The 15,302-nt window shown below is 46.3% G+C and overlaps 1 long non-coding RNA gene across 2 annotated transcripts in view; it reads left to right on the top strand.

Moving 5' to 3' along the window:
- The window catches only part of Gm41980, a 38,553-nt gene that overhangs the window by 22,076 nt on the left and 1,175 nt on the right, over positions 1-15,302 (top strand). Inside the window, exons 1-4 of one of the 2 annotated variants that reach the window (XR_878638.3) lie at positions 4,901-5,102; positions 8,511-8,655; positions 9,386-9,441; positions 11,427-11,557. This is a non-coding gene — a long non-coding RNA (predicted gene, 41980). Of the gene's footprint in view, positions 1-4,900; positions 5,103-8,510; positions 8,656-9,385; positions 9,442-11,426; positions 11,558-15,302 lie in introns of those variants that run through there. The other variant, XR_001779499.2, reaches the window with a different exon arrangement.

The following is a 15,302-nucleotide window of genomic DNA, read 5'->3' as shown; positions in this document are numbered from 1 at the left end:
TACACATATATGTACCCAACACACAACTATACATATATCTGTATATATATGTACACATATACATGTATATATATGTATGTGTTATTATATACATATGTATATAATGTATGCATATATGCATGCATGTATATAAACACGTGTGTGTGTGTGTGTGTGTGTGTGTGTGTGTGTGTGTGTGTGTGTGTATTGAGCTGTATAGTGGCCCATGGCTATAATCCCAGAATTCTGGAGGTGGGAGGCAGGAGGATCAGAAGTTCTAGGTCATCTTTGGCTATACAGAAAATTGGAAGTCATCCTGGCCTATATGAAATCTTGTCATAAAAAAATTCCTTTTATAACCTACAAGGACAGAATGGCTCTAAAACAGAATAATGGAGGTATTACTGATCAGAATTTATGACGTGATACCCAGAGGAAAATGCATAGCAGGATGGTTAATATTGTGTTCACTCGACTAGACAAGGAAGGAGGGCCCAGATATTCAGCCAAGTTATTCTGGGCAAATCTGTTTCTAGATGAGGTCAACATTGGAACTGGTAGCTGCGTCAAGCAGACTGACCCCACCCCCATATGAGCAGGTCTTCTCCCATGTGCTAAATGTGATCTGAGTTGAAGTAAGGAAGGTTTCTTTCTTTGTGTCTATCTTAGCTGGCTAGGTCCTCTTCTGCCTTTGGCTCCAATGCAGACCATTCATGGGCTGTCCTGGCCCTCAGCCTCATCAATTCTGGAACCACACCACCAACTCTCTCACTCACAGAAAACAGATCCTAGGATATCTCAGCCGACAGAATGTGTGAGCCAACTTGTTAGAATAAATCGACAAATATTCTTTTTGTTGTTGTTGTTATTTTAGAAAACATTTGACAAAATATACAATCTTATAATAAATTATTGAACAATTAAGTGGCCATTAAAAAAGAAGTCAGCACCTAATGGAAGTAGTTCAGAAGAAGGTAACAGGCCTCAGGAGGCAGAAGGAAGGGGTTAAAAAGCACTGGGGGTGGGGCTAGAGGTAAGGGGAATTTGTTTCTCAGGGGAAAGACCAAGGCCCAGTTCCCAGCACTCACACGGTGGTTCACAACCATCTGTAACTTCAGTCCTAGGGGATCCTCCACACCCTCTTCTGACTTCTGCAAGCACCAGGCTCTCACACATGATGCATATAAGTACATGCAGGCAAAACAAAAAACATGAAACCAAATAGACAAACCTTAAAAAAAGTATCAAAGAAGAAACCAGTGAGTCAAAAAGAGAAGTGTTTCAATAATAATAAGGAACTGATAAATAAAAACTTTTCATAGAAAACCAGGAATATTTAGAAATTATTAGGTAACCTTATCCAGAGAAAAGAAGGGAGAGAACACACACACACACAAAAGAAATGTTGAGACAACAAACACTGCTAGAAAGAATTAAAATAATACTTACAGACTATTTTGCACAATCCTGTATAAGTAAGTTTCAGGTATAGTAAAGATCTAAGCAGAGAGGGCTTGCTGTGAGTGATTCTGTTAGGTCATCTCTTCGTCACTGGAATGTCTAACCTGGTAGAATGTCTCAGTTGATCTGGTAGCCTTCGGGTCTTGCTGGACAGCCTAACAACTGACTTATGACACCTTGGGCCACCACAAACTCTACTGTAAGGGTTAAAGTTAACCCGTAAGCCTCACTTGTGTAGAGATCGATAACTCCTGGAATGCTGGGGGCTGTTGTGCTTGTAAGATAACAAGTTGTGTATTTAGCTTTAATAATCAAGGTCGGTTGCCCCGCTGCTCAGGATGGGCTTGATCACACGTAGGCAGGAGATAGTTAGGCAGGAAGCATGTTGGGATGCATGCTTGCCCCCTGTTAACAACCAGGCATCCCTACCGCCTGCTCTCGGGACCCAGAGACAACAGATGTCATCACTAGCTGCTGAGATGGGGCACATTCCCACTGTCACCAGGAGTCTCATATCTTCTCCCTGCGCACGCACTCCATCCCCTTATAAAAGGCCAGTCCATCCTCTCTCTCTCTCTTTTCCCTCCACCCTCACCCAGAGGCAGCCTCTGTAGACCCCTCCCCAGTAAACCTCCCATGTGAGATCTGTCCCATGATGTGACTTTATGGCATCCATCGCTTAGATCGGAACACCTCCACCCCCCCAACCCCCACCCCCACCCCCCGCCAACTGGACGAAGGTGAAAAGTATGTAACCTTGTGGGTTTGGCCTTTAGAGGCAACTGATTGACTTAATTCAGAGTCATTCTCTAGGAATTCTGGGTATGGACCTGGTCAGAGTTCATCTTCCTGGCCAGTATTTAATAAAGTTTGCTTTAATTGGATAATTGTGGAACTGATCTTTCTCCTCCCAATTTTCAGGTTTAACACTACCTTGGTGGTGCTTGTGTATGTGTGTGTGTGTGTGTGTGTGTGTGTGTGTGTGTGTGTGTGTGTGTGTGTGTGTAAACTAGAGGCTAATAATGTGAGCAGCCATTCATGTCAATGTGTGCTTCCCTTCTTGGTTAGGTGTATTCTGTATTCCTCCACTATAATAAACCATAACTACAACTGTAAAGATTCTAGCGGATTCCGTGAGTCCTGGGCTTCTCACTTTACAAAGCCTGATATATGCTATACTGTCTGGAAAGTATGGTTCATTAAGCTGATTCATGCTATAGTCACTTTCCTAGTTAAGATCAGGGCTTTACTTAGTTAACTTGTAAATTAGGAGAAATCTCCAGAAGACAAGCAGTTCATATGGAAGGCGGAGGATTTGGGGAGAGAGGAGGAAGAGAGAGACAGGTTGTACACAGGATGCACAGGGGCGGGGGAACAGAAGGAAGAGAGATTAAAGGAAGGGGGGTGCTACAATTCAAATGCAAATTATAAAGCTGTAGGAAATACAGCTGGGTGGTGGAGGAGGCAGAGGCAGTGGCAGAGGCAGGTGGGTCTCTGTGAGTTCAAAGCCAGCCTGGTCTACAAAGAAAGTTCTAGGGCAGCCAGGGCTATAAAGAAAAACTCTGTCCCCTCCTCAAAAAACAAAACAAAATATAAACACAAACAAACAAACAAGCAAGCAAACATCTGTAGGAAACATGGTTTAGAATAAGCATTAGAAAACCCAGTATTGTCAATCAAATGGGCCTATTTTCTTCAAGGAAAAAAAATGACACCTGGTCACCTGAAGGCCAGAGTGAAGAATGGCCACCAACCTGGTGATCCTTGGCTTCTCTGTTAGGAGCCAGCGTTTGGCTGACTTCACCCAACATTCTGAGCAGTGGTGAGGCCCTGACCCTGCAGTGACTAGAACACACCCCTATGAAAGGGGCTCCGAGGGCTTTGTGTCCTGCACCAGTGCAATCTTTTCTTATGGCCCCAGCCCTGAGCTCTGACTCTTAGTACAACTCATTCTCACTGTAAAGGTCACAGGTCACAGGTTATGCGTGGGTCCCAGATCTTCCTATGTTTAAATGTATAAGAAGAGTGAAGCACAAGCTTGGTGCCTGAGGTCTTGACTCTGTGCCTGAAAAGACAGCACTCCCCTGCTGCAGATCATTCCACTGCCAACACACGTATGTGCGTGTGTGTGTGCGTGTGTGTCTGACATAATGCTACAATAATTAAAATAGTATGGGGCATCTTGGAGTGGGAACAAATCAGGAAGTCCAGAAATAGATAAATACTTATTGGGAATCTGGCTTATGATAATAATGGCATTTCAAACCATTGAGAGAGAATATGCGTTATTCACTAAATAAGGTTGAGATGAGTGGGTGGCCATCTGGAAAAACATTAAGTTGGATCCATACTTTACTTCTGGTATCAGGGTCTACACCAGGCGGAGCCAGTGATTTAAAAATTTAAAACGGCTACAAGGAACTCTGGGAGATTTATGAATAAGCAGGGGAATGGGTGGGGGGAATCTTTATAACATGACACTAACAAGCCACAAAACAAAACAAACAAACAAACAAACAAAAAAACCTAGCACATTTTGGGTCACATCGCACATTACATATGGAAAAACTAACAAAAACAAATTTAAAAGGATAATGACAAACCAGAAAAAAATGCCAATATCCTTAATAATAAAGATCTTCTGCTAGCCAGCAATAAAAAGGACACAGTGTGATAATAAAATGGGCAAAAGATAACAGAGGTTGTAAGAAAAGTGTAGAAACGTAAAAAGCTGCTCTTATTTATTACTTACAATAAAACCTGTAAACTAAAACCAGAGAGATGCCATGCACCACTTTTTAATTACCAAATTAACGGGGGGGGGGGGCAGAAGAATGCACTCTGTTGAAGGCGTGGTTAACAGAAGGTGACGATGCTGATGATGACGACTACGGCAATGCTGGAGCATTAAATCTGATTGTCTCTTATGGATAAACATACAATCATAGAAGCACATATCTGATGACCGGCCTGCTATTGTTAGGAATGTATTCTAGTTACTTTTAGACTAAGTTCAATATGTACAAAGTTACTCTTTGTAGCATTACTTGAAAGAGAAAAAGATCAGAAACCACCTAAATGTCCATTAAAACAGGTCTACCTGGCCTGGGGAGTTGATCAGTGGTTAAAAGCCCTTTGCTGTTATGGCTTTGGCAGTTTGAGTTCAATGCCCAGAAGCCAGGTGAAAAACAACTAGATTCAGGGATGGACGTCTATAATCTTAGCACTCCACAGTGAGGCAGGAGGACACCCAGAAGTGTGCAGATCAGCTAACCTGGGCTACAACTGTACGGCAGAACAAGGGAGCTCCTGCCTCGTGAAGGTGGGAGGAGAGAAATTATCCCTAGAGTTGCTCGCTGACCTCCACACAAACCCACACTCACACGTATTAACAGTGTTATTTATATTAGTTAATAGTAATAATGATAAGCCTGGTTCAATGAACTGTACTATGCCGAGACAGTGTAGCTTCGGGAAGCCTTGGAAGGGCCCAGAGTGTTTTATATGCTGACACGAGACTCAGTTCCCAGATACATTTTCAAGGGAAGAAGTCAAGGCTCAGAAGTGTGGGCTGGAGGCACTGTTCTTATGAAACAGAAAGGAAAGAGCGTGATTGCGGTGAGAGCTAGTATGTACTGTTGCACATTACTCCTGCTTGTGAGGTGGGTACTGAGATTTTGACCTGTCCTCCAGGTGAGGGGACAGGCATGGGGAGGGTGTCTGTCACCTCCTTGCTGGTGAAGGGCAGTGCTAGATCCTGAACTCAGCCAGTCTGCTTCTAAAGGGGCAGGAGGACACGCTCACGTGTCTATGAGTGTGTGCTTATATGCGTGTGTATTTGTGATGATTGCTCTTCAGTGTCAACCTGTTTGTACTGAGAAGTGGATGCATCGGTGAGAGTGTTTGCAGGAAGTGGGATGTGAGGGGTTCCACTCCATAGGCTGGGGACCCTGGTGGGATGAAGGGGGAAAGGAGAAAACCTGTGAGTACAGGCTCTCTGTGTCTCTGTGTCTCTGTGTCTCTGTCTGTCTCTCTGTCTCTGTCTCCCGCTGTGTCTTTCTGTCTTTGTGCCTCTGTCTCTCTGACTGTCTCTCTGTCTGTGTCTCTGTCTCTCTGTTTCTGTCTCTGTCTCTATCTGTCTCTGTTTCTCTGCCTGTGTCTATGTCTTTGTCTCTCTTTCTATCTCTGTCTGTCTGTCTCTGTCTGTCTTTCTGTCTATCTTTGTGTCTCTGTCTGTCTCTGCTTCTCTATCTTTCTCTCTGTCTCTGTGTCTTTGTTTCTGTGTCCCTGTCTCTCTGTCTCCCTCTCTGCCTCTATATCTTTGTCTGTCTGTCTCTGTTTCTCTGTCTTTTTGTCTCACTGTCTGTCTGTGTCTCTCTGTCTTTCTCTCTGTGTGTCTCTGTGTCTGTCTGTCTGTCTGTGTCTCTCTGTCTCTCCCTAACATCTCTCTGCTTCCTGCTGCTGGGAGGTAAGAAGCTTTGACCCCCATGTTCTTCTGTCACAATCGTTCTGAAACCTCTGAGACCGTGAGCCGAAATAGATCCCTCTTCCCACTGTTCTGCCCCGGCCTTTATGAGAGGGAAGGAATGTCTGGCTTACACATTATTCACCTACTTTCTCTGGGGCCCTGGGGGTGGGGGTGGGGAAGAATGGGAGGGAACATTTTGTTGTATTTTCCTATTGGAACATGCTTTTAATAATTTAAAGCAACAGATACACGAGTGGCAGAATCCGGAGGAGGGGGATGCATTGCAGGGGAGGCGGATCCTGAGGCAGCTGGGGAAGTCTAGCCCTGGAGCCGGAAATGGTAGTGCAAGTCTGTAATCCAGCATGCTGGAGGCTGACACTGCATGAGACAGAGTGGGCTGGGCATCCATCCTGTCAGCCTCACTTCCCCACCTGTAGGCTGACGAGAACAGTGGAGCAGCGAGCACACATGACTACCGTTTACTCATGGCTAAAGATGGCAGTGACTTTATAGCATCCCGGGCATTTCACATCCATAAAGTAGGAACTGGGGGCTCTGCACTGGTCACTTTTTCTTGTGTTTCCTCTTCTCTTCTGGAGAGGGATGAAGAACCTTTTCGAGAGGCGTGGTCTTTTAGGGAGGTCGTCACGGCTGGTTTTATTGAGACAGGATCTTGTTATATAGCCCACACTGGCTTTAAACTAGTACTTGGTAGCTCAGGCTGGATTTGAACTTTTAACCCTCCCATCTCAGCCTCCAGGAACATGGCAGACATTAAGCATATTAAAGCACAGTCTAACAGTCAAAATATACAAAAGAGCACACGATGAAATGTCACACCTCTCCCATTCATTTCCCATAGGCTCCCAGAGGTAGTCTTCCTATGTTGTGTTAGACTTCTCTTCATGGAGACAAGATGTTGTTATGTCCCCCACCGGTCCCCAGCCAGGGAGGGATAGCGGGGCCTCGCTTTGAAGGTTTGCTTTGTGCCCCTCCGGGCTGTGGCTGGGGCAGGGTCTGGTTTTAGTGGGTGCAGTTACTGATTTTCTGCTCAGGAAAGTGTTCCCTGGGCTTCAAGCAGTTCCCTGGACACCTTCAGGGTTTAAAAAACTCACTCTTGCTTGGTTTCAGCTCCAGTTAAGTGGCCCATGCGGTGTGCCACAGAGAGGAGGCGCGGTGGGTTGGGAGCCTGTGTGAGCCCCTCCCCCACAGACTTGTCAGAAAACAATCTCTTTTTTCTGCCCTTCCCTTGTCTTGCTTGCCCAGGCACAGCCTGGCGCCACTTTGTGATGAGTTGGTGTCAGGTGTCAGGGCTTTGATAAAGGAAGGAGTCAGAGTGGCCGCCACCTCCTCCCTCCCTCTGTAACCATGCCAGTCCCGAGGACCACCAACCCCTTGACACACATACACGTTTGATCACACAATCACGACGGAGTGGATTCTGTAACTGCATTAACCACTGCATAACTTCCATGAGCAGCAGCAGCAACCACATGGCCTCTTAGCCACACCACAGTCCCCTCTGCAACTGCAACATTGTAGCCATCTCCTCAATGTGTGTTATGCTGTCCCTTAGGGCCCTGAGCAGGACTCCCCACACCCTGTGCTAGGGATCTAGGGCTTTTAGGCAGGAGTGGGTGGAGGCTGGCATTGACTGGGAGCACTGGACAGTCTTCTGTAATGGAAGGTGTGAAACCCAGAGGGCTTCCCGGCACTTTAAGCTATATAGCCTTTTCTGGTGGATCGAGACGATCACGTTGTGCTCTGCTCTGCCGTAAAGCAGGGATAGAAATAGGGTAGAAGAGACTTACCTGTGTGCCAGGAGTGTGGCCTCAGGTCTCCTGAAAGCCACTTTCTCAATGGAGTTGGATTCGGCCGCTGTGTGATATCAGCACAGTCTCTGTGAAGGATGGATAATTTCAATTCTCAAAACTGAGATAAGAATCAGCAGGGAGTCTGGCCCCTGGACATGCCTGTGGGGCATTTTTTCCAACGAGTTAATTGAGGTGGGTAGATCCACCCACTGGGTGTCCCATCACCCACTGTGTGTCACATCTGGGGTTGGCCTGGGATCCTGGACTGTATGAGAAGGAGAATCAGCTGTGTACAAATAGTTGTTATTCCCTTGCCATCCTGATTTTAATGTGCCCAGCTGCTTCAAGCTCTAGCTGCCCTCACGTCCCTGCCTTGTCGGACTGCACCTTGAACTGTGAGCTCAAATAAACTCTCCCAAGTTGGTTTTTCCAGGCTGTCTTCTCACTGCCACAGAAAAGAAGGCAAGGCAATGTGGCAGGGGCCTGCAGTGTCAGCCCATGCTGGCCGTTGGGCCAGCTCAACCAAAGACAGGGCTCTCGACCCATGATGGGAGAGCAAGTGTGTTGGAAGCTGCAACTGAGGCTGGTGTCCAGCACAAGTCAGGTTTCTTCCTGCTGTCTCTGCATCCCTGGTAATTGTCATTTACCCCTGGGGTCACAGCTGTCTGCCTACTCCATCACCCAGAGCCTTAGGCACTTGGGTTGCCCAGGAAGCAGGGTTGGCACCTGCTATGTACCTGCACAGTGACAACCAATAAAGTCGCTCTGGGGTTTCTGCTTCTTATTAGGATCCCAGGATGGAATGGAGAGGGAAGAGCAAAGACACAAGGCCGCTTCCCCACACTCTCCAGGAGCTCTGAGGGCTTAGATGTGTGGGTGGCGGTGCTACTGGAGGACGTGAAAAGAAGCACAGGAAGGGACACAGAGGCAACGGTAAGAAATAGGTTGGGGTCACTTCTTAAGTATGAAGCTAATTGCTATAGGGGAGCAAGCTTGTGAGTTCATACCTCCTGAGGGGCAGAAAGCCCAGCTCTGGGGCCACAGCAATTGGGAGAAGGGGTGAGATAAGGCTACAGGAGCCCCGAAGCTTCTGCTGAGGAGGCTGGGCTTTACATAACGAGCCACTGGGAGTCACGAACACAGGAAGATGATTCAGCCAACACATGGCGGCACAGGGAGACAATTCTATCTTCCTGTGGCGAGGGGGCGCAGACTCAGGTGTTAGCATTCATAGCAGCCGGAGCGGAGCAAGCCTCCGTAGCTGGGACACCGAACTGCCTGCCGGGGATCAGGAAGGCCGAGGGGCAAAGGTGGCTTGTGGGGAACTGCAGGAACTCTGGCCGAAACGTGGGGGCATCCAGTAAAGATGCGGCTAGGTGTGGGTGGGCAGGAAGAGTTAGGCGTTAGGGGGCTGAGAAGGAGGGGCAGGAGGGACCAGCCGTGGGGGGAGGGCTTTCTAAGTCCGAGGGAGTAGGGTCTAAGAGCAGGCTTTCTCTAGGTCATTCCCACATGCAGGTGAGCCGGGAAGACCAGCTGCTGGTCTTTCCAGTTGTCAGTGGCAGGGGAAGCCCAAGTTTCCATGCAGGGGGATTGCTGGTTCTGCTGACAGGCACCCCGTGCTTCCTGTTTCCTGATTGTAGAGAGAGCTATGTTTTTCCTCCAGGGAAAGAGGAAGTAGTCCCACAGCTGTCCCAGTAGCGGCTTCTGAGGTTCACCAAGGTATGTCCCTGGTTGTCTATTGGGCCTTTGAGTCCCTGTCCAAGATCCCAAGCCCATTGGGCAGTGAAAAAGGTTTTCTTTGTCTTACCAACTTCTAGGCCAGTATTTCCCAACTGTGATTAAAAGGAGCACCACCTAGGGAGTTATAAATAACCCTCGTGCCCAGGCAACAACCAAGACCAATTGAACAGAGTCTGAGGGGGAGAGCGTATTTGAAAGCACCCTGGAAGATTGCAGGGTACAGCCAAGCTTGGCAATCTCAAGTCCAAGTCCATGTTCCCGTAAATGGTGCTATTAACAATGGAGCAGGTGTTCCTGATGTCCTGAAAATGTGGCAAGGCCAGTCCAGGCTTCAGGGAAGGGCTTAGCAGGGGGAAAGGTCATTACCGATGTGAACAGCTTCTTAGTTACAAAATTGTCTACTTCCTCCTTGTCAGACAGCTGTGGACACCTGGACTGGACCCTTGTCCCTGTTCTCTAGGGTTGGGACAATTCCACACACACACCTGTTCTTATCTCTAGAACAGATTCAGGCTATGGTTCGAGTGTGTAGCTCGGACTGTTAAGCTAGCATACGGGAAAGCTGAGTGACTTTAGCCACCTACTCCAGATTTTCTCTCCCCAGGTTGGAGGTTGTGTTCAGGGTACCAGCACGGTCTGGTTCTAATGAGGGCTTGCTCATTTCCTGGCTTGCAGACAGCAGCTTTCTGCTCGTATCTTCAAAAGACAGAGGAAACTCTGGTTTCTCTTCGGAAGGTTAATCCTTCCAGACTCCAGTCTCCTCATGACCTCACTTAGAGTTAATAATCTTCCAAAGGGGTCCATGGAATCAGGGAGAGAGTACGGATGTCTTTCCTCTATACTTGTAGTGTGTGTGTGTGTGTGTGTGTGTGTGTGTGTGTGTGTGTGTGTGTGTGTGTGTGTGTGTACACGAGTCTCATTGGCCGCACAGGCTACCTGAGAGGGAGGAAGTGGGAGGAGTGGGTGGCTGCTCTTCTTGGCTGATCTCTGGAGACCTGCCTGCAGGTCTTGCAGTTGTGCACGCCCACCACACTGCCTGTCACCTCAGATGGATGATCAAGTCATACAGATGCATCCTCAGTACTTCTGGCTCCGCCTCCGTGGGCGGCGCCTCCCTGGCTTAGCAAGTCTGTGCTTTGATATTGAACTGCTTTTCTTTGCTCTGGGTGATTTCTTCATCACTGCCACTCATTAGTGTTCTTTGTTCCCCACAATTCGCTGGGGTTTACATAATGCTACTCGATTTATGTATTTTAATGCACACATTCTCATTTCGTTTCATTCAGGGAACAGGAACGAGGGTCCAGTCCAGGTGCCCACAGCTGTCTGGCAGGGAGGAAATACACAGAAGCAGTTCACACTTGTAATGACCTTTCCTTTGTACTTTTCCTTTTAAATAACTTTTTGTTTTATTTAGGCTGTGCACGGTTTCATAACTTACATCTTTTTAAAAAATCAATAATTATTAGCTATTCCTTTATATCTCTAAGGATCCTGAATATTTTTTCTTTTTTTAAAAAAGACTTATTTATTTTATGTATGTGAGTATACTATTGCTGTTTTCAGACACACCAGAAGAGGGCATCAGATCTCATTACAAATGGTTGTAAGCTGCCATGTGGTTGCTGAGAATTGAACTGAGGACCTCTGGAAGTCAGTCAGTGCTCTTAATCGCTGACCCATGTCTCCAGCCCTATATTTTTTTCATAACATCTATCACTACTTGGCATATTATCCTTCCCACAGTGTGTGTGTGTGTGTATGTGTAAATGTATGCGCCAGTGTGTATGCATGTGTATGTGTGTGTTTGTGAATGTGTATATGTGTGTGAGTGTGTATATGTGTGTGCATAAGTATGTGTATGTGTGAGAGTGTGTATAGTGTGTATGTGTGTATGTATTTGTGGGTAGAACAGATGATGTCACGTGTCTTGCTACATGGCTTTCTACCTTCTTTTGAGACAGGCTCTTTCACTGAACCTAGAGCTCACTGATTCAGCTGGGACAACTAGCAGTGAGCTTTAGGGCGCTGCCTCTCTCCTCCCGAGCCCAGCGCTGAGATTAGACCCCTAAGGCCGTGCCCATCGTTTTTTTAGGTGAGTGGTGGAGATCCAAACCCAGATGCCCTGCTTGCAAGGCAGACTTCCTAACTGGACTCAGTTCCTAACAAGTACTCATTTAGACTTTACTAACGGAACCATCTCAGCTTTGGATTCTAAACTTTAAACTTTTTCGATTTTATCTATTGCTGCTAAGTGTTTGGAGGGGCCTTTGGATCATCAACTTACAGTAAATACTACGGTGCCTGGAAGTCCTGTAATTAGAACTCATTTAGAAGACCATCAAACCTATTATAACAGGGCCTTAGGGGTTTGCTCTTGAAACTGCAGAATACTGATGTCTGTCACTGTTAAAGTTCACCTTGTTCCTCCTCCTCAGTCTAGGAGGGGGCGGGGGTGGAGGTGGGGAGGAAACAGAGGCCAAGGGATTTGCTTCAGGCCCTGCATCTTGTTAGTAGCAGAGCCAGGACGGCAAACCTGATTCCACAGCCTGGGGCTTTGTACTTTTGCTTTTGAACATCCACTTTCTTTCACAGCATGACCTGCCTCTGAGCCTCACAGTTTACAGGCCAGCTCTGGCTGCACTCTGTCCCCGTGGTCTTTCTCTCCCCAGGCATATGGCACATAAGTGGGAAAGGAAAAGATTGGACTTTAATAATTAGATGGTGACAGCTCAGGAGAATCTCTGCATGGGACCAGAGGCCCACAATGGATGAAAACACATTTTATATACGCCACTGCCCTCTAGTGGCCACAATGAATGTCAAGTCTACCAGATGAACAGTGAAGGCAAACATTCAGGCATAGTCTGAACTCTTAGCCCCGCATGGAAACATACACTGGGCCCCATTTAGTTGGTATTCAAGTGCCAAATGAATAACATATAAGCTTATAGAACCCAAATCTATTCTCTGATGCTGATCATCTGAGGAGCACTGCCAAGAGAAATGTAACAGCCACTTAGTAACAAGATTCTCAAACCACATAAACTAGTTACTGTTAGTGCTGTATTCTACTTGACACAAGTTGCCCAAAAAATTATTATTTCAACATTAATCAATAGCTAATATGAAAAAGAAACATATATCTTCTTCTGGTACTGTTTTCTTTCTTTCTTTCTTTCTTTCTTTCTTTCTTTCTTTCTTTCTTCTTCTTCTTCTTCTCCTTCTCCTTCTCCTTCTCCTTCTCCTTCTCCTTCTCCTTCTCCTTCTCCTTCTCCTTCTCCTTCTCCTTCTCCTTCTCCTTCTCCTTCTCCTTCTCCTTCTCCTTCTCCTTCTCCTTCTCCTTCTCCTTCTCCTTCTCCTTCTCCTTCTCCTTCTCCTTCTCCTTCTCCTTCCTCTTCTTCTTCCTCCTCCTCCCACCTCCTCCCTCCCTCCTCCTCCTCCTCTTCATTTTGATATTTTCCAAGACAAGGTTTCTCTTTATAACAGTCCTGGCTGTCCTGAAACTTGCTTTGTAGACCAAGCTGACCTCAGACTCACAGATTATCTATCTGTCCTACCTCTGTCTCTAACCCTAACTCTGCTGGGATTAAAGGCGTGAACCACTATACCCCACTATACCTGGCTTTTTTTTTTGAGATGGGTTTTGTGTGTCCTGGGTCATGTAGCCAAGACTGACCTTAAACTACTGATCTCCTGCCTTTAATTCCTAGTTGCTTGCCTTACAGATGTGTACCACATGCCTGATTTATGGTGCTGGAATTGAATCCAGGGTTTTGTGTTTTCTAGACAAGCATTCTAACAACTGAGTTATAGCCCAGCCCTGGTCCTGAAGTTCTTACCTCTAGCATTGTAAATTCAACATCTCTGTCTCTGTTGGCCTGGCCACACTATGTGTGCCCACTGGCTGAGTGGGTCTTGTGGCTGTTGCACTGGGCAGTGAAGGTGAAGGGCAGCATTTACAAAGTTGGTTCTTGTGATTGCACTGGTAAATGTAGGTCCATGAGGGACAGTTCCACCAGTCTGCAGCAAGATAAGAGAAATAGAAAGAACACTCTTTACGTGTAAATTCAGCATAAGATTAGTGGCTGTCCTTTTGAGGGACCAATGTGATGGCTCTCTGGACATAGTTGCTGTCACTGTTTCTGTTCTTCTCTGAGAGGACGGTCCCAGCAGATGGTAGTTTATTATTGAGTAGCACAGATGTGATCCCCTTCAGGGTTCCCCCTCACCCCCTCCACCTTTGATATCCACCGACTCCTGGGGACTACTGTGCTAAGTGGTTTTTTCTTCCTGCTTAGACAATTGATGCTCACAACTGGGACAGATGCCTGCGTGATGGTTCCTGAGCTGTTCTCTGCATGTCACCTGTATGCCCTCTCTGCTTTACAAAAACAGTGCAAGGAAGTGATTGTGAGCAAGGAGGGGTGACCTTCAATTTGCTCTAAAAACAACCCCAAGGACTAAGCCATTTGCAAAATCCAGTTTGTAGCAATAAAAACAAATGACCACTTGACTGAGCATCTAGATGGTGCTGCTCCTGACTTTAGAGGGTGGTTTCACTATAACATGATTTCTTCCAAGTTCAGAGCAATAGAAGCCACTGCTAAGGGGCAAAGCCTTTAATAACTCCAGCCTCTCTAACAGCCCTGTGTTGGGCTAAGATGTGCAGGGAGAGGAGTCTCCCCTTTGTAGTAATCCTTGTAAGGAACTTGGGCTTGCAGTGGTCTGAATTTCAGTCTGATTTTAGTGTTCTCTTATCTTTAATTAGTATCTCTTTTGTGTCATCTGTTTGCTTTGTGTGTCCCAGCAGGTCACAGTCCTACCATAGGTTCTTAGGCTTGAAATTTCAAAGTCTTAGAACGTGACTTGTGGCCACTCCGTTTATGAATATGGACTTTCAGCTCCGTGGTCTGTAGTCACGAGGGTTCTAATTAGAATTGCATTTTGTTTTTCAAATTCTATGTGACATCTATGCTTGAGTCATAACATGGAAAAGATGTTAGTAGTAGATGGAAATTGTGTAAATCAAATCATTTTTGACTTGTCTCAGATGCCACAGCTTTTGTAGATCGATTGATCCTCCCCGTTTTAAAAATTCAAGCGTTTGATAAGCTGTCTCGCCTGAGGATGAGGTGCCTACATATTAAACATAAGATGCAGCTCCCCTTCCGGATTTAAGCAGCATCTCCACAATTATCCGCTTCGGAAGCAATTACACTAAGTATTAATAAAGGGGCTCCAGCCACAGAACAGCGCCCAAGGGAGGCTCTGACTGGAGTCAGGGCTAATGGCCCGGCAGTTGTTTTAATGGATTTCCAATGAAGTGTGAAGATGACAGACCAACAAGGCCTGAGACTCTATGACAGAGCACAGTTAGCACGGCCGTGGGTACCCCAGCCTCATTTCTGTTTGCATTTCTTTAGTCTTGGTGAACTGATTGCATGAGTATTTACTGATTAATGTATATTTAACAGAACTCATAAAATGTTTGTTGATTCAAGTATCCATAGGAGTCTGACAAAATCAGTCGAGGTGGGGTTAGCATGGTTTCCTATAGTGACAACATTAAGGAAGATGAGGAGCCTGAGTCCAGGGGCTCTAATGGCATAATTTCTGCTCTATACTACTGCAATCCCAGCTCTCTGGCCCTCAGGTCCCAGTCTTCTACACCCTAACCAGTGAAGAACAGAGCTCTGGATAGTTAGCCCTATAGCCTTGTCCTCTGCTGGGATCATGTCTTTTGTGGCTCTGATTGGAACAGCATGCTGGAGAGGAATGTCTAGGAGGAGGTCTCTTCAAATGACAAGCTGTTTCTACCTGTGTATGGTAAAGTAACA

Source organism: Mus musculus, chromosome 1 (assembly GCF_000001635.26).
Source record: "Mus musculus strain C57BL/6J chromosome 1, GRCm38.p6 C57BL/6J".
In the NCBI taxonomy this organism is placed as follows: Eukaryota; Metazoa; Chordata; class Mammalia; order Rodentia; family Muridae; genus Mus; species Mus musculus.
Note: the sequence above shows the minus strand (reverse complement) of the source record. Positions and strands in the feature narration are given on the sequence as shown.